This window comes from Dunckerocampus dactyliophorus, chromosome 20 (genome assembly GCF_027744805.1).
Source record: "Dunckerocampus dactyliophorus isolate RoL2022-P2 chromosome 20, RoL_Ddac_1.1, whole genome shotgun sequence".
Taxonomy (NCBI): Eukaryota; Metazoa; Chordata; class Actinopteri; order Syngnathiformes; family Syngnathidae; genus Dunckerocampus; species Dunckerocampus dactyliophorus.
In genome coordinates this window covers 1,240,737-1,258,804 of record NC_072838.1, presented here as the reverse complement: position 1 = coordinate 1,258,804, position 18,068 = coordinate 1,240,737, and the positions used below count along the sequence as shown (strand labels likewise).

The 18,068-nt window shown below is 44.8% G+C and overlaps 1 protein-coding gene across 5 annotated transcripts in view; it reads left to right on the top strand.

Annotated features, from left to right (window-relative positions):
• LOC129173191 (POU domain, class 2, transcription factor 2) overlaps positions 1–18,068 on the top strand; it is an 88,531-nt gene that overhangs the window by 8,140 nt on the left and 62,323 nt on the right. For 3 of the 5 annotated variants that reach the window (XR_008567189.1, XM_054763883.1, XM_054763879.1), the window contains exons 4-5: positions 3,983–4,113; positions 5,884–5,966. The gene's annotated coding sequence lies outside the window, so the exon portion shown is untranslated. Of the gene's footprint in view, positions 1–530; positions 869–3,982; positions 4,114–5,883; positions 5,967–18,068 lie in introns of those variants that run through there. The other 2 variants (XM_054763881.1, XM_054763880.1) reach the window with 2 other exon arrangements.

The following is an 18,068-nucleotide window of genomic DNA, read 5'->3' as shown; positions in this document are numbered from 1 at the left end:
ACCCTGTTCAAGAAAAGTACGCTGAATGGTTGCCGAGCAACGACACGCTTTACCACACACTGTACATTATACGCAACTTTATGCCATGCTGCACACCTGGGTATCAATCCGATACCAAGTACTTACGCAGCCATTATTGATGATACTGATACTGATGCTTTTTACTTTTTCAATGTGATCATTGATCATTTGTGATTTTGCCTTCAACAAACCCCCGGAGAGGGAGCGGGAGCACCGCACCCCAAGCTGCAGGGAGGCCAAGCACCAGAGCCGAGAAGGCGAGACGAGCAGCAGACCAGCCAACGGACCCCACCAACCACCAGAAGCCAGAGCAGGCCCATGCCACCAGAGCCGACAGCGCACCACCCGCGCACCGGAGCCCCAACACCGACAAATCCGCAGACAGACCGGGGGAGGCAATGACACAGACAGCGGCCCAGCAGAGCACAAAGCGCAACGGCAACAAACGCCCAAGCGCCAACAAACGCCCCCCCCCCCCCCCCCCCCCCCCCCCCCCCAGTGGGCCCGGCCCCAGGGTACAAGTCCCCCACCCCGCCACCCAGGCCCACAGTACCCGCAAGCATGACCAAGCCCCAACCCACCAGTCGGCCTGGCGCCCCAGCAGCCACCGCAGCGCAGCAACCACAAACCCCCGCGGCGGTACACGGGCCACCCGCAGCACCGGCAACGCCACCCGGAGAACGCCGAACCGGACCCAAGAGCGCAGAGGCGCCCGCGGCATGTGTCAGTCCAGGGGAAGCACCGCAAGCCGCACCCCCCGGCGCAAGCCCCGACCCTGGCGGGCAGGCGCCGCGGAACAGGCACGAGGCACCCCAATCCAGCCCGCCCCACCCGTGTATGTGATAAGGTGTGATTGTGTCTATTATGCAATTAAAAAATAATAAATAAATAACATAAAATAAAAGAGGACAGCTATGAAGAGCTGGTCTCTGTGTCCCTGAGGGGTGTATCTGTGTGCATGTGTATGATAGGGGTGTATGTGGATGATAGCTAATGATGCAATTAAAATCGGGGGACAGCTGCCGCTCGGAGGGCCTCTCACCTGACCAGCCCCCCCAAACCCTACTGAGTGTCTACTCTGCGATTAAAATTGGGGGGCAACAGGTCAGTGGCACGGCAGGGCAAAGGAGCCCCGCAAGGGAGCTCCCCTCCCCAACCACGCCCGACCATAGGCCACCCCCCAAAGTCCTATATGGATGTGAGGTGGTGCAGTGGAACAGGAAGGACGGGGGCCCCATACCCTAACGCCGCCCAAACCAAGGACACGTGACCGACCGGCCACCCACCACAGCCCAGGCTCGGGCAAGCCACAGGCAGCAGGACACACCACAGGCCCTACCCGGCCACACAACCCCCCCAGAGGCGATACCCCCAGCGCCCCCCAACACCGGAGCCCCACCGGAGGTAGCGTCCACAGCGCCACCCCCAAACCGCCAAACACCACGGACCAGCCACACGCCCCAAGGCAGATCCGACCGCCACCACGACAGCGGGAACCGCGCCCACGCGCCCCCCGCATACCACCACGGCTGGCAAGGGAGCAACACTACGACGACCACAAGAGCACCGGACCCCACATAGAGCGGAGCACGGCCACACCCACGAAGCACGTAAGACAGAGGCGCCAGGGAGGGACAGAGAAGCAAGCACCGCACGACAGGGCCCACGAGAGGAGTGCCCCCCCGCTCCCCGCCACGCCGCAGACCGGCCACCACTCCACCCCCCGCCCATCCACCAACACGCCAAGGGAGAAACCCCGGAGGGAGGGAGACAACCGCCGGCCAGGAAGCAGAGACCAGCCAGACACCAGCAGGTAGCAGGGGCCCCCCGCCAGTTCCACCCCCAAGCCCCCGGCCAAAGCCACCCCGACCGCCCCACCCCCGAGCAAGCACCCCCCTGCCGATCCCGGCCAGCGCCACGCAGAAGAACACCACGCCGCCCACCCTCACGCACACCCACACGCCCACCCGCCCACGCCCCCCCACACCCCCCGCCCACCAAGCCACAGCGGCCCCGTCCCTGAAGGGAGAAAGCAAGGGATCCCCCCACCCCAGCACCACGCACCCCCCATCCCGAGCCCAAACCACACATCCGCGACTCCCACCTCCGCGCCCCCAGTCACCCGGGGGACAGCCACAGGCGCCGGAGGACAACAAGCAGCTCCCACCTGTCACACATACACCATACACATAAATTGGTAAAATAAAGTAAAATAAAATAAATAAATAAAATAAAAAAAAATTAAAAAGGGGCCACCCAACCCACCCGCCCACCCAGGGGAGATAGCTCCGCAGGGGCAGCTGGGCTCAAGCACCCGCGCCCCCACCCGGGCGAGAGGCCGGCCCCCACACCCCACACCGGACAACCCCACACGGCAGCCGAGCAGAAGGGCCCAGGGCAGACCCCGCCCCACCCCTAGAGGCAAAGGAAGCGAGGGAGAGCAAGCGCCACCAGCCGCACACGGGCCCCCCCAGCAGCAGTAGGCGCCCGGCACCCGCAGGAAAGAAGACCCGGGACACCAAGCCCGCCCCGCCCGCCCCCGAGGTACCAGGGCCACCCAGCGACCAGGACCACACCCCATGCCAGACAAACGAGACCCCCAGGGGCAGAGACAGACGCCCTCACCCCCCCGAGAGTCAGGTCAGGGACTTAATTATTGGTGCCCATATAGACTGAAATTCTGACATTTGTTCTTTAGATTCAGCAGACATTCTCTCCATAGCTATATGATCTAACAAAAGATTTTTGTAAAGATTCAAATATTTCAAACCTTTCGCCCCCAAAACCCTCCTGTGTCCGAGAACTTCACAATATAATAATCACAATATTATATGTCTGTGTAGGCTCTCAGTCGTACAGGAGTTGTCCAACGAGGGAAAGGCTTCTTGAGACGTCATCTGTACTTCTGTGAAGAAGGTGTCGGACGTTTCGCTCCTCATCCGAAGAGCTTCGTCAGCGAACTAATAAGTGCTGGTAGCCTAGGCCTTAAATACAGTAAGAGTGGGCGGAATTGGTGTGCCAATGCTCTCCTCCTATTGGTTCCTTACACTAAGCCTGGGCGGAGTAGTGGTATAATCCTCTCCTGCTATTAGCACCTCCGATAAAAGGGAAGTGTCGCTCCCTGAGTTGGGTATGAACAACTCTGATACTGGCTAGTTAGCATCTATTGTTCTGGCTCGGCCCTGGCTCCACCTCATTTGCAAGACTAAGAGCTGTGGGTTTTGGTCTCAGTAACCTGCTGAACACAGGGTCCAAATTAAACCTCAAACCACCATTCCGATTCAATGATGGGTTCTGTTGTTTGACAAACAACAGAACAACAGAACCTTTTATCGGAGGTGCTAATAGCAGGAGAGGATTATACTACAACTCCGCCCAGGCTTAGTGTAAGGAAGCAATAGGAGGAGGGCATTGGCACACCAATTCCGCCCACTCTTACTGTATTTAAGGCCTAGGCTACCAGCACTTATTAGTTCGCTGACGAAGCTCTTCGGATGAGGAGCGAAACGTCCGACACCTTCTTTACAGAAGTACAGATGACGTCTCAAGAAGCCTTTCCCTCGATACACAATATTATATATTAATATACTATATATACGTGCCACTTTGGATGTCATTAGCCGGTAAGTAGCTTGTTTGACTACAGAAAAAAGAAAAAGTGATACTTTTATGCAGCCCCTCGTGCGTCTCTTTGCTGCTGTCAGCATGAAAACCAAATTATACTTTGCTTTGAAGCTACGTAGGCTAATTCATGGCTGTTACACCACTCTACGGACGTCAAATGAACGTGTTTCTACAGGAAGCAGCTTGCCATTCGCATTGATCACTGTGTGTGTGTGTGTGTGTGTGTGTGTGTGTGAAGGCACATTTGAAGCTTGGCAATATGTGAGTGATTGTTTTTGCTGTCTTGTTGGCGTGTGTGAAGCTGCAGCCAGGTTGTTTAATAGCATCTTCTCCGTAGCTAATAAGGATCAGGAGTGTCCACCGCCTGATAAGAGAAGCCCTGCTGCTGCTGCCGCTGCCCACCCCCACCCCCCATCACCTCCATCAGCATCAGCGTGGTCCACTGTGGGCAAAGAAGCGATAACAGCTGTAAGTATGATGCCCCACCCTCATTCCCGTAAAGGTTTAATTCAAGAAGACGCCCGTCATCATCCCGGACAAGAAAATCAGTGTTTGTCTCATGTCCGTGGATAAATAACACAACAGGGAAACAACACCGACTCCTCTTGAATTGATTTCCAATAATCCCACACAGCCCGTTGATGCCGGCAATGCGTTGACGAGCGGGGCTGTTCAGTGGCTGTCGCCGTGGTGATGATGGCAGCTAATGAGATATTAACCCCCCGGTAATGAAGAAGCAGCATGTGATGAGTGCATGAGGGCCGCCGACGGCAATCGATCGCTGCTGCCTTGATCAATAATGTTGTGGCGTGTTGCACGGCGGTAACAAGCGGCTTGACCTCCTTCAAAGCCAGCGGATAAATCCAATTCATCACACACACAGTCACACGTCCGTGGTGTCCAGCTGCTTTGAATGTGAGGTCACAAGTCAACGTCACACCAGATGTCTGAGCAAATCTACCGAGGGTTGACCTCTAGGGTCGTTACAAATGTAGCAAAGGCAAGATGGAGGAAACATGTTTTAAAACATGATTTATTTCAAATAAAACCAAGACTTTAAAGACATTCTGAGTTGGAAAGGCAAACTCATCGTGTTTGTCATCTCTCCTCCTCCATCCCTCCGTCTTTGGCCGGCCAAGTGTCACATGACCTTGACCTACAACCTCCTCCTAACACGTGCACGGATGCTGGTGGACGCTCACACACACACACAATATTAGGAAATAGTCATTTTCATGTATGCAGTTGTGTTGTTTTAAGAGTGGAGCCTCAATAGGCGTGAATCATTTCCAATATTATTTTTCCCATTTTTTTATGCCATTTTTTACGTTTTGTGTGTGTGTGTGTGTGTCTTGTTTTTTATTTTTTTAAAGAGATTAAAACCTAAATAGACATGAATCATTTCCAATATTAACTTTTTCCATCTTTTTTTAAGTTTGTCCGTTTTCCTCCTCCATCACTCCACCAGCCAAGTATCATATGACCTTGACCTACAACCTGCCCCCATCACATGCACAGACGCTGCTGGATGCTTCATTGTCTCACACACACACACACACAGAATATAAGAAAATACTCATTCTCGTTGAAAATGTATGCATTTGTTTTTTAAGACACAAATAGACATCTGTTTCCATTTTTTATGCCATTTTTGGGGTTTTGTGTGTGTGTGTGTGTGTGTGTGTGTGTGTGTGTTTCCGGTAAGTGAATAATTTCTTTTAATTTTTTGTGTTTTTTTTTTCAACATCATTATTTTTTGTGTGTTTTATTAAAGCAACAGAAACCTAAATTGGCATGAATCATTTTCATCATTTTTTTCCTTGAACAATTTAAATAAAGAAAAATTCAATTTGATATGAAGGAAATATGATCTCAGTTTTTTTGCAATAAATGTTATAATTCTTTATAGTAGACTTTTTTTGTTGTTGTTGCTTTTTTTCATCCCTGAAGGGAAATTGTATTTTTATGTTGTACTTATTTATGGTGTATACGGTCACATTTTTAGAAACACAGTAAGTATCAAGTATAAACAACTACAAATGTAAGAGTTTTATTGTTATTTTTTTTAGATAAATAAATGACAGATTAGATAATAAAGGTGATGAATATGCTTTTGACCTACATTATTCATGTGCAAACTTAAAAAAAAATCAAATGATACTTTTGAAATTATAGCATTTTAATTGTAATAGAAGCATTTTTAAAAGTGAGTTTTATTGTGTGTGTGTGTGTTTGCAGTGATTGCTGTCAGCCAACAGCCCCTCTCCTCTCCTTGCATCCTTCCACGGCCGTCCTTTGGTCCCTCCGGTTCAAAGATGAAGGTGAGTGAGAGGTGGATGAGGGAGGGGCGGGAGGATGAAAGCGGGGTGGAAATCCGTCTAGTTGAGCGAGCACTTGTTTTCTATTCCTCCCCTTTTTAGCCCCCCGAAACATTCTTCGCCTGCTTGCGGCTCTCCTTCACCCCTTAATCTCTGGCTACTCGCCTGCATATGTTTCCTAATCCGGCCCGTGTGGGAGGCCCGCCGGCCCTCCGCCCGCCTCCGTGCGCCTCCTCCGTCGCCTTTTCTTTGCTCGGCTGTAACCTGCCATGTTGCATCACTCCTCTTATTGACCTGACGTTTTCTTTTATTGCATAAGAACGATGTGTACTTTGGACTGTAATCATTAACTCAGACATTTCTCCAAATTCAACCCCTTCAGTAGCGGCCATTTTAGACCATTTGGACTGATCTTTCAATGCACACAGAACATTGTGTTGTATGGCTTTATAAACATGGAACCTACCAATAGAAACATTAGACTCCTGGCTTTCATCAGAAAAAAATGTTTGTTTCTACCTTTTTCCTTTTTTTTTTTACTATTCAGCAGTAGAACATAGGTAAGTTTGAGGAAAATATCAGTTCCCAACGAAAAAGGGAGAAAACCAGCTTATTGTGAAAAGATACATTTCAAGCATAACTTTCACTTTCACACAATCATTTTTTGCTCTTGTGACAGCTCAAATATGTAAACAACTATACCAACATCAACAAGACAAAAAAGAATGTATTTACAAATAGAACACCATCAACTATTTACAGTTTTCTCAATTGGAACTAAACTGTGCATGTGCACCCGTGTGCATGCACTAAAATGTCCCTACAATACGTAACCTTCTGCACACTACTCTCCTCCATGCGCTCTCACTTCCTCCTTACTGTGGAGTGCGTCAATACATGCGGAAGATCCATGCTTAGCTCTTATCAAATGCACTTCTGCCACCTTGTGACTGTTTTTTTGGCTTAAACCTGCATGAAAAGTGACCTCTTTAATTGTGCATTTGCGTCATCGCCATGTTTTGCCTAAAAAAAACGTAAGACATATAAATAAGTCTTTGGGAGTGAGTGTTTGGGTTTCAAAATAAGGTATAAATATGTCTTTGGCATTGAATGAGTTAATAACACTTTGTCTTCACTGTTTTGTTTCTGTGCTCTTAGGTGATTTTGTTCTTGTACCTTATTGCAGCTGCTCGTAACGCACACACGCACGCACACACGCACGCACGCACGCTTACTGGGTGTTTTTGTCCGTGGCTTTGCCTCGTCAGTGAATGCAGTCCTGGAGGCTTTTGTGCAGCCTTGTATAGGCACATGCCAAATCAAGTTATTTCACAGCATCTTCAATGGAATTACCCCACCCCACTCCACAAAATAATCTCCATTTGCTCGCCCTCACCCCCCAAACACAAAAAGAGTAGAGAATATTGTGAACCATTGTGATGTCGGCTGACTCATTGATAAAAACACGTGGAGGTCTCAAACGCTGCTGGCGGGTCAAAGTTGAGAGCAGTAGCGGCCATGTGGTCGTTTCAGATGCCGCAAGAAACACAACCCGAATGATCGTAGCTTTTATCGCACTGCAGGGTCATCAAGCACGTTGGTCCGAGGCCAGGAGTTTTCCGTCTGTGCTCATGTCGAAAAGCGCGGAGGGTCAAGTTAAAGGAAATCTGTGCTAATGTGGGGGGGTTCACAGTAAGATAGCATGCCTGCTTTGTCAGCTACAACACAAAGTTGAGGTAAATATTCAGTATTGAACTGCTCGTGTTTGACTGACATAATCACATCAACACAAGGTGAAGAATATCAAATCAAGTGGCCCCCGTATATTTTTTTGTTGTGTTAAGTAAAAGTAAGTAAAAGTTAGGTTTGTTAAAAGTGGGCCTGGTGGTCTAGTGTTTCGCATGTCCACGGCCGGAATTGCTAGTGGGGCATTTTAGTGTGGGTTTTCTTGAGTAGTCCTCACTTCCTCCTACACCCCACAAACATGCATGTTAGCTTCATCGCAGACTCCAATATGTCCGTCGGTGTGAATGCTTGTTTGTATACACTATGTGTACTCGGGTACATGATTCACAGAGCACATGTGCAACGTGATTGGCAGCCAAACTGTAGATGCTCAAAGAGAATCCGTGAGTCAATGAAACTTGAGCCTTCATCAAGTGTCTGTTAATCAGTGAAACTCCAGTCTACGACCAGCACCAGTGAGTCAGTGAAACTCAAGTCTTCATTGAGTACCTGTAAGTCAGTGAAACTCTAGTCTTGGTTGAGTACCTGTGAGTATGTGAAACTTGGGTCATTGTCGAGTACCAGTGAATCAGTGAAACTCTAGTCTTTGTTGAACACCTGTGAATCAGTGAAACTCGAGTCTTTCTGGAGCACCCGTGAGTCAGAGACACTGGAGTCTTTGCCAAGTACCTGTGAGTCTGTAAAAACTCCAGTCTTCTTCCAGCACCCGTGAGTCAGTAATCTTCCAGCCTTACTCAAGTGTTTGTGAGTCCATGAAACTGGAGTCTTCTCCCAGCACCCGTGTTTCTGTGAAACTCAAGTCTTTGTTGACTACCTGTGGGTCAGTGAAAGTCAAGTCTTCGTCGAGTATCAGTGAGCCAATGAAAGTGGAGTCTTCCTTGTTTTACTTAGCGGTAGCAGAGGTGAGTACGTGAACGAGTTAACAGACAGTAGTACTTGATTCAGTAAAAAGCGTGTTCGAGACTCTCACGTCTGTAATTGACGCCAAAGTGACTCTCATGTACTGACACACTTTTCCCTCGACATTTCAATAAAAGCATCCACAAATCAGGCGTAGTTTTGAACTGCCCGGTTCTTCTTCTTCTTTTCGGCACGTGTGCTCATCGGCGCGTGCGTCTGCGTGTCAGCGCCAAGTGTCATATCGATAGGTTAATAGGTGGCGTGTCAGATTCACTAACTCTCTGATTAGTTGACACTCCACTAATCCACACACCATCCTGAGTTATTGGCCCGACCCATTGATTTCCAGCCCGCCAGCCTCGCCGGCAGAAACCGCAGGGTCGTAAGCGAGCCTGCTGCTATCGATTGGCCTCGGAAACCCCGGTGTCGTCTCTCTCTCTTTGTCTCTCTCTTTCGCACACACACACACACACACACACACACACACACACACACACACACACACACAACGTAAAAGTGTGTGTGGTGTTGTTGTTATTCTGAAAATGAAATGTTATTTTGAAGTGGAGTTAGGTTACTAACGGGTTAGACATGGCAGGCGTGTGAATGCTGACCACTGAATTAGGGTGAAAATGTTGAAAGACGGTCTTTAGATCCTCAAACGGAGCAGTGGGGGCGCGGGAGCGCTTTTACGGTGGTTAAACATTTTTCTTCCTTCTTAATTGTTTTTACCCGGGCCATCGGCATCCCGATTAGGCGCCATTGATTCCCCTCCGCTAAGCTCATTGATTTCTACATTTCTCATTGATCCCTGCTTCTAAATCTGACCGCACGCGCTTAGTGTCTCCTCCTTGCAGTGTGTGTTTGTCGTGTGTACTTGAATAAGCATGTATTTGTCTTCCAATTATCTGTCCACACCAGGGATGTACAAAGTTTTTCCACTCAGGGTCGCAAATCTTTCTTTCGGTGGCTAACAGTCTACAAAAATGTAATAAAACGGGTACATTTTGTTAGTTTCTGTGGAAGTCAGTGTTTTCATGTTGTGTAACTAGACAGTAGTTATGTTTCTGCCTCACCAAAATGATGAAGTTCACAATACACTAATCCCTCGTTTATTGCAACTAATTGGTTCCGGATCTGACCGTGATAAGTGAATTTCTGCAAAGTAGGATTCCATTGTTTGTAAATGGAATATTGTCATAGTTAGAGCATGGAAAACCTGTTTACAACCTTTTTAAATACGCTTTTTAACATTATTAGAGCCTTCCAGACATGCAGTAACACCCCTATAGTCACCTTTCTGCTCCTATTACCCGATATAGTAGAGATAATAAGAGAAAATAAGACATAGAAAACCTGTTTATGACCTACTAATTACGCTTTTTAAACATTATTAGAGCCCTCCTGACATGTAATAACACCCCTATAGTCACCTTTATGTTCCTATTACCCAATACAGTGGACATAAAAAGAGAAAATAAAACATAAATAAGACTCATGCTTGTGTGTGTTGCTGTACCTGTGTTGTGGTGCTAAGGGAAGCTGAGTGGGGGGGCAGACAAGAAGCGACCTCGGGGTTTCAGATATAGACACATAACCTTAGCCCGTATACTGTTGTGAAATCATTCAGACGAGAGATGCACGATATCTTTTTTCAAACCTATACTGATAATGTTCTGCTTCTCAAGACCGATATGATACCGATAACGTTTTATATTCACTTTTTATGTAGTTTGTACACACCTGGATGTAAGCAGGACTGGAACAAATTAGGATTTGACCAACTGCACCTGTTGATTTGTGCTAATCAGATATCATGACTAGAGCTGGGCGATATGGACCAAAACGTATATCCTGATACATTTAGGTTGAATATCGGTGTACCATATATATCTCGATATTTTTTAAACAAAGTGATTTTAGACTAAATCAAAGCCAAATCTGCAAAATAAATACTTAACATGAGGATGTTTTTTGAAATTTGAAAGCTTTGTGCAAGATGCACATTAAAAAAATCGGATATAAAAATAGGCTCTTCAACAAAGTAGTCCATTCTCTTTTGGAAATAAATACAGAAATAGTCAAATATAATCTTTTTTATATCAAACCTTTAGCTAATAACAAAAGAACAAAATATGAAGGACTGCTCGGTTTAAGAGGAACTTTTAAAATGTCAGCAACTCATAAATAGTTGAAATTGAGCAGTATTATTTTTAAGGTAACCATTATTAGAAGACACAAGCATTTCCTTATTTTGTGGCAGGAACACCAACCTGTCAAGTGCATCAGGCTTAGCGATTGTCAGTCTGACTTCCTGGTACATTAGAGCTTGTGCTAAATCATAGTGACTGTGAAACTAGCTGGACATGGCGAGTCTTCATCGTCTTCTTCAGCAGTTTTCTAAAGCCGTTTTTTCCACAGGTACATATCTACGTATCAGCAGGTACCATATCTTGGCAATGTGATAGGACACCTCTTTATAATAGCACACCCTTTGTTTTTCCTTTCATGACGAACGAGACAGGAGCACGTAGCGCCACACATTCCTCGTATTGGACTTGCTGCCAAGTTTTAACGTGGTGGAAAATATATTTTTTATGCTCTGAATTCCAAGTATCTCCACATTACTGAGCTACCACTTATTCCTTGCAAGACTAATTCTTCCACCGCAGACGCTCTCGCTTCAACTGGAGCTGCCGGGCTTCTGCTCCACCCCTACCGCCCGCCCCCCCCCCTTCATGCAGGGATGAGGGAGATACAGCGCAAATCCAGTCTATATCAACGATATGGTTGGTTTTGATATCGTGCTTAAAGTAAATATTGATATTTTCAAAATATAGATATATATCATCCAGCCCTAATCATCACTCACTACTACCAGGAGAACCAGAGTATAGAGGAGGAGGAGCCACCTGCTGTGGTCCAGCAAGGTGTACTGTATTCGGGCACACGCTCCGAGCAGCCGGTGTGACGTCACGTAGGTTTCTAGCAAACTTTTTGCAGTTTTCGGTGCTATTTTTAACGTTATAGGATTTATCTGTATTCAAGATTCAAGATTCAAGAAAGTTTTATTGTCATGTGCACGGTAAAACAGCAGTTATACTATGCAATATAACTGCTGTTTTACCATGCACATGACGTCTTAATTCCCTCATTGCGCATCCCTCATAATTAGCCATTATTTTCTTGTACATTTGCAGCTTTTTTCATTGTAAAGTTACAACTTTCTTTCTTGTATAGTTATAGTTTTTTTGTAAAAATTACATTTTCCATATAAAATGTTATTTTTGTTGTCATGTTTCTGTGCATGTACAAAAAATAACAACAAAATAAAAAAATAGATCAGCTAAAAACAAAAACTAAAAACTTTTGTTGTTAAAATGCTTAAATATCTGTCTTGGAAAATACATTTATCAGTATGATGTCATAATTCCGTCATATCGGCCCGATAATTATCCTTCACACCTAATTGAAACCTTACTGACACCTAGTGGCCAGTGTAGGGTACTACATATCATCGCAATGTATTTGACTGTGTCTTCTTCTGAATGCCTTATGTTTGTAATTGACTTCATTTAACCATTTTTATGCTTGAAAACTATTAATTTTGGCAAAAAATACATGTGCATATTTCTGGACTATTAATAGGCTGTATTCAACCATGAAACAGTATGATTTTATTAATGAATACATTTTTATTGCATAAAGCTGCAAAATTCAAAGTGCAAAGTGGCGAGGGATTACTGTACTACAACACGTCGACAAAAACAGACCCATTTTTCATACAAACGACGCCCTTGGGTTTGATAAAAGTCCGTGGATGCTGACGTCGACTTAAGATTCAAGAGAGTTTTTTTTACTGTCATGTGCATAGTAAAACAGCAGTTATACTATGCAATGAAAATCTTATTCTGTTCATTCTCCCAGGAAAAGAAAGAAAACACAAGAAAGAATAAGAACATAAGAAACATAAATACCAATAAATTAAGCAACAACAACAGAAGAGACATTAATACAAATAAATAATACAAATAAATAAATAATAATAAAAAAAAAAAATAAATGAATGAATAAATAAATAAATAACTAAAGTGCTATGAGTGTGTGCGTGTGTTGCGTGCGGCGTGTGTGAGTGCTTCGTTGAGAAGCCTGATGGCCTGTGGGTAAAAGCTGTTTGCCAGCCTTGTGGTCCTGGACTTCAAACTCCTGTAGCGTCTGCCTGACGGTAGGAGTGTGAATAATGAGTGTTGTGGATGTGTGCTGTCCTTGATGAGGTTGTGTGTTCTTCGTAGGACTCTAGTTTTATAAATGTCTTGCAGTGAGGGGAGGGCTGCCCCAACAATGTTCTGTGAGGTCTTGATCACCCGCTGGAGTGCCTTCCTATCTCGTGTTGTACAGTTACCGTACCAAACAGTGATGGAGGCGGTAAGGACACTTTCCATAGTGCATCTGTAGAAGCAACTCAGGATTGTGGTGGACATGCCAAATTTCCTCAGTCTTCTCAGGAAGTACAGTCTCCTTTGGGACTTCTTCAGAATTTGTTGGGTGTTGTGAGACCAGGTGAGGTCCTCGCTGATGTGTGTGCCAAGGAACTTGAAGGTTTTCACCCTCTCCACCTCAGTCTCATCAATAAACAGGGGTCTATACGGCTCCTTTTCCCTTGTTCTTGGGTCGATGATCATCTCTTTAGTCTTATCTGTATTGAGAAGGAGATTGTTATCACGACACCAAGCTATGAGGTCCGCCACCTCTCTTCTGTATGATGTTTCAACACCACCAGTGATCAGGCCGATGACTGTAGTGTCATCCGCAAATTTAATGATGCTGGTGTTGTTCTGGGAGGCCACGCAATCGTAGGTGAAGAGCGTGTAGAGGAGCGGACTCAGCACACACCCCTGTGGGGTCCAAGTGCTCACAATTCTTGAGCTGGATGTGCGATTGTGGACTCTGACTGACTGGGGCCTGCCTGTGAGAAAGCGGGCAATCTTTATGAATAAGGAGAAGTGACCCGGGGCCTTGATGAGTTTATTTTGAAAATAAGCCCACCGCCAATAAAAAATGAGGTACAGGCTGCACTTTGGTGTCCACATTTCCACGACTGCACTTTAACACTGTCAGCGGGCTGACTTGTCTTAAAAGGTCACTGGTTGGAGTGGTTGGAGGGAGGGAATCCCACATTTAGTCATTTTCTGCACACTCCTTCTGATCGTGTTGTGCCGTAGCCAGGAAAAGCTGCTCTGATCCTCTCAGTCTTTAAGGCGCTCCTATCACACACACACACACACGCGTGGACAGACATGAGCAGTCGCACACGGCAGGTTACGGTGGCTTGCAAAGCTTCATCCATGTCATCAGCATTACCGCCGGCCTTGATGGGACGTTTGTGCCGGGGTAAGCACTTTAGATTCCAAGAGGGTGCGCTGGAGCAGGCCTTCACGCGTGTTTGCCCGTATCTTTAAAAAAAAAAATTGTATCCTCCCTCCGTGCCGTCTGGAACGTTCCACAGCCTTCACTTGTAAGCGTGCACGGGAGCATGCTAGGTGTCGCCTTGTAAAGCATGCCTTGTAAACGCTCCTCTCTGTTAGAATGAAAGAGGAGACGGTTGATGTTGTTTTTCATACTTTATATCACAGTAATCCTTTCTAATTTCATGGCTTCACTCCATCACAGATTTTCTAAAATATATTCATTAACTCATTCAATCCCAGCCATTTTGCAAAATTCAACCCCTTCAGTAGCAGCCATTTTCAACCATTCTGACTGATCTTTCAAGGCACACAGAACATTGTGTTGTATGGTTATATAAACATGGAACCTACCAAAAGAAACATTAGACTCCCGTCTTTCGTCAGAAAAAAAATAGTTTCTACCTTCTTTTGGTTTTTTACTATTTAGCAGTAGAACACAGGTAAGTTTCAGGAAAATATCAGTTCCTAACTAAAAAAGGGCGAAAAACAGCCTTTTGTGAAAAGATACATTTCAAGCATAACTTTCACTTTCACACAATTATTGTTTGCTTTTGTGACAGCTGAAATATGTAAACAACTATACCAACATCAACAAGACAAAAAAGAACAATTTATTTACAAATAGAACACCATCAAATATTTACAATTTTTTACATTTGGAAATAAACTCCGTGTGTGCACACATGGGCATGCGCTAAAATGTCCCTACAATACGTAATTTTATGCACGCTACACTCCTCCACGCGCTCTCACTTCCTCCTTGCTGTCGAGCGTGTTAATACATGCAAAAGATCCATGCTTAGCTCTTATCTAATGCACTTCTGCCACCTTGCGGCCCTTTTTATGGCTTAAAACTGCATTGAAAAGTGACCTCTCATCAACACTTTTTGTCTCTCACACAACAGAACGTAAGACATATAAATACAGTCAAACCTGTCTTAGCGGCCACCTTTATAGAACGGCCACCTGCCTATAGCAGCCACTGAAATATCCCCCCCCAGCAAATTTACATGTTATAGACCCTGTGTATAGCAGTCACCTGTCCAACGAGGCCAGCGGCCACCCATTTTGTCTCCCTTGGTCAATATCTGACTGCATATAGCGGCCAAATTACCAACTCAAGTAGAAGCTTCATGCACGAAAAAGTTTCATTTTTCAATCAATGAAGCCGTCGTGTGTAGACTTTAATTACTGAGTCCTAGCTCAGTCACAATCATTCACAAGATCCACACAAACTGTCAGCTGTTCCACATAAAAAAGCCGTCTTCTTTTGAGCTTGCTATTTCCTGGTCAAACATGTAACTTTAAGAGCATTTGCACCAAAACATTACCGCAAAGTATGCTGGGAACAGGACGTGCTCCCAGCGACGCTACAATAAAAAAAAAAAACGCTTGCATGCATGCGGCAGCAGGAGCAAAACTGAGTTGGATTGTACTTAACTGAAGTATTTTAGAATGTACTCACGTTATTTTTCATCAATCCTCATCCACAAATCCATCAAAGTCCTCATCTTCTGTATTCGACACAAAAAAAGCCGTCTTCTTTTCCGTTCGCTATTAGTCTGTTAACTTGTCAGTGTTATTCAGCTCCGAAGCAAAGAAGGAAACTTCTCCTGTTGCTTCTGCCAACTTTATTTATTGAACGCGGCCACCAGACAGCAGCTCAGAACACACACACATCTCTCAGCATCGTCTCTCCTTCCTGCTTGCCCACAAGGCAAAGGTTAAACAAGCCCCACTACATAGCTGTCCAGCCAAAGCCTGTAAGAAATGACACCGTTTATTTCCTGGTGTGCACTGGTCAATACTGTAATGCCGCTTGTTGTGGGGAAGGAGAGACTCACGTCGCCGATGCACTTTAATGGCTTTATTAACAGCGGAGAACACTGCAGGACTTTACATCCACGCCAACATAAACACACTTCCCAACTCTCTCCAAACTCACAGCTAGCACTGAGCCTAGCTCTCCTGCTCGGGACGCCCACCGTCACTTCCCGTCACTTCCTGATGAACTAAAGCTGTAATGACACTCTGCCGTATAAAAAGTAAAATATGAAAAACAAGCGTAAGACATTACTAGCATAGCTTTGTTCTGTGGGTCGTGGATAATAACAAGCCTAGTAGTGCTGTACAACTTTTATCCACAGTCACACAGTGCCCTCTACTGGTCAACATTAAAAAATTTACCTCTTTTTTTTCTTTTTTTTTTCCTCTACTGGTCAACATTCAAACTGGACGCCAACCTGTCTATAGAGGCCACCTGTCTATAGCGGCCACTTTTGAAGTCTCCCTCTAGTGGCCGCTATAGACAAGTTTGACTGTATAAGGTATATCAAATCAGGTATAAATACGTCTTTGGTATTGAATGAGTTAATAAATCATGCTGTTTAGTGATTGAAAATGACTGATTATTAGTTAAAAAAACAGGCCTATTTAAGCAAAATGTACTTTATTTTGCCTAAACCAATCATTTTCAAGCATACAAATGGCTACATGAAGTAAAATACAAGTTTAAGGCATTCAGAAGACATTCAAACACATCGTGATGATATGTAGTATTCTACACTGGCCACTAGGTGTCACTACACTACACTGTCCACTGTCCTCATTAAGATCCAAATGTGCAAAATGATCATTTTAGACATTTTTCAACTGGTCTTAACATTTGGATCAGGAGTGTATCACCCCAAATGATGTTATCCTTTTAAAAATACTACTTTTAGCTTTTGTTCATAATGTTTACATTTTATTGTTGCAATTATGCAACCATTAAAAAAAATTCCAAATAATTGAAACAGAAAAAGGTTGATCTTTTTTTTAATCTTCGTTCATGTATAGTTGCCACTTCATTTGTGTGAAAGTATCGTATATTATGAATAATGAAATCATAATTAATTATGTCTTCTAACTTTATTCCATTAGAATTGAAGGGAAAAAATAGTCTTTAATCACATACAATTATCACTTTTTTCTTGCGATATTTAATCTGGTCTTGTTTATATTGTAATATTTGAATGTTTTTTTTACAACAATAATACAATTTTATATTACATTTTGCTCGATTTATGCAGGTAAAAATATTCCATTTCTAAATAAGTAATCCTCCTTTGCAGAAATTCAGTTATCACAGTCGTGTCTGGAAGCAATTAAGCGCGATAAAGGTGGGATTATATTGCATACAGAGCTGCCAACAGGAGTTAGCATAGCGTGGCTGCAGGTGAAACTGAAACAACAGCACCTCTGCTGGTCGCAGCCAAGTAGCGCACTCCATTTACTGTTGTCCAACTCCCCTCACCTGCTACAAGAGATATGCGACTTAATCAACAATCATCAACGATGGATGAATCAATTACTCATCCACGCGACAGCTGGCCGGCTGTTAGCGTGGAGGCTCTCTGGCGATGCGATCGCCGCGGCGGATCGACTCATGGTGTCTTTTGGCTTGTTTACACGTTTTTGTCGCGCCGAGGAGGAGTAATAGATATGTGGCAGCGGTATCGGCAGGGAGAGGAGCAACGTATTGACGATCTGCCACCATTGATTACTTAAGTCAGCGGGCCACGGCAGGCTAGCAGGAGAAATAGCGTCAGGCTAAAAATAACCCCAATGCGTCTTTAAATAAAACAATCCACTTCAACTTTTGAAGTGCAGCAGGTCCTCTCCATGTTTTACATGTGTGGGATTAGTTTTGTGCTAGCGTGTAGTCACGGCGCATGATATAATTGGACGTGGTTATTGATTGTCAGCCCCGACTCTTAACAACCACCTCACACACGTTATTGATGAGGCAGAATTTAATTCAACCACCTCATTTGTCAATACGACACGGCCATTTAACAGTCTCTCTCACACACACACACACACACACACCAGCAATGTGATTTTGCTGCACAATTTTTTTGAATACAAATTGTGCTTTTGTGTTCAAAATTGTAAATTATTTATTTTTTGTTAAGTTGAACATTTTTATTTCAAATTCATTAAACTGTGG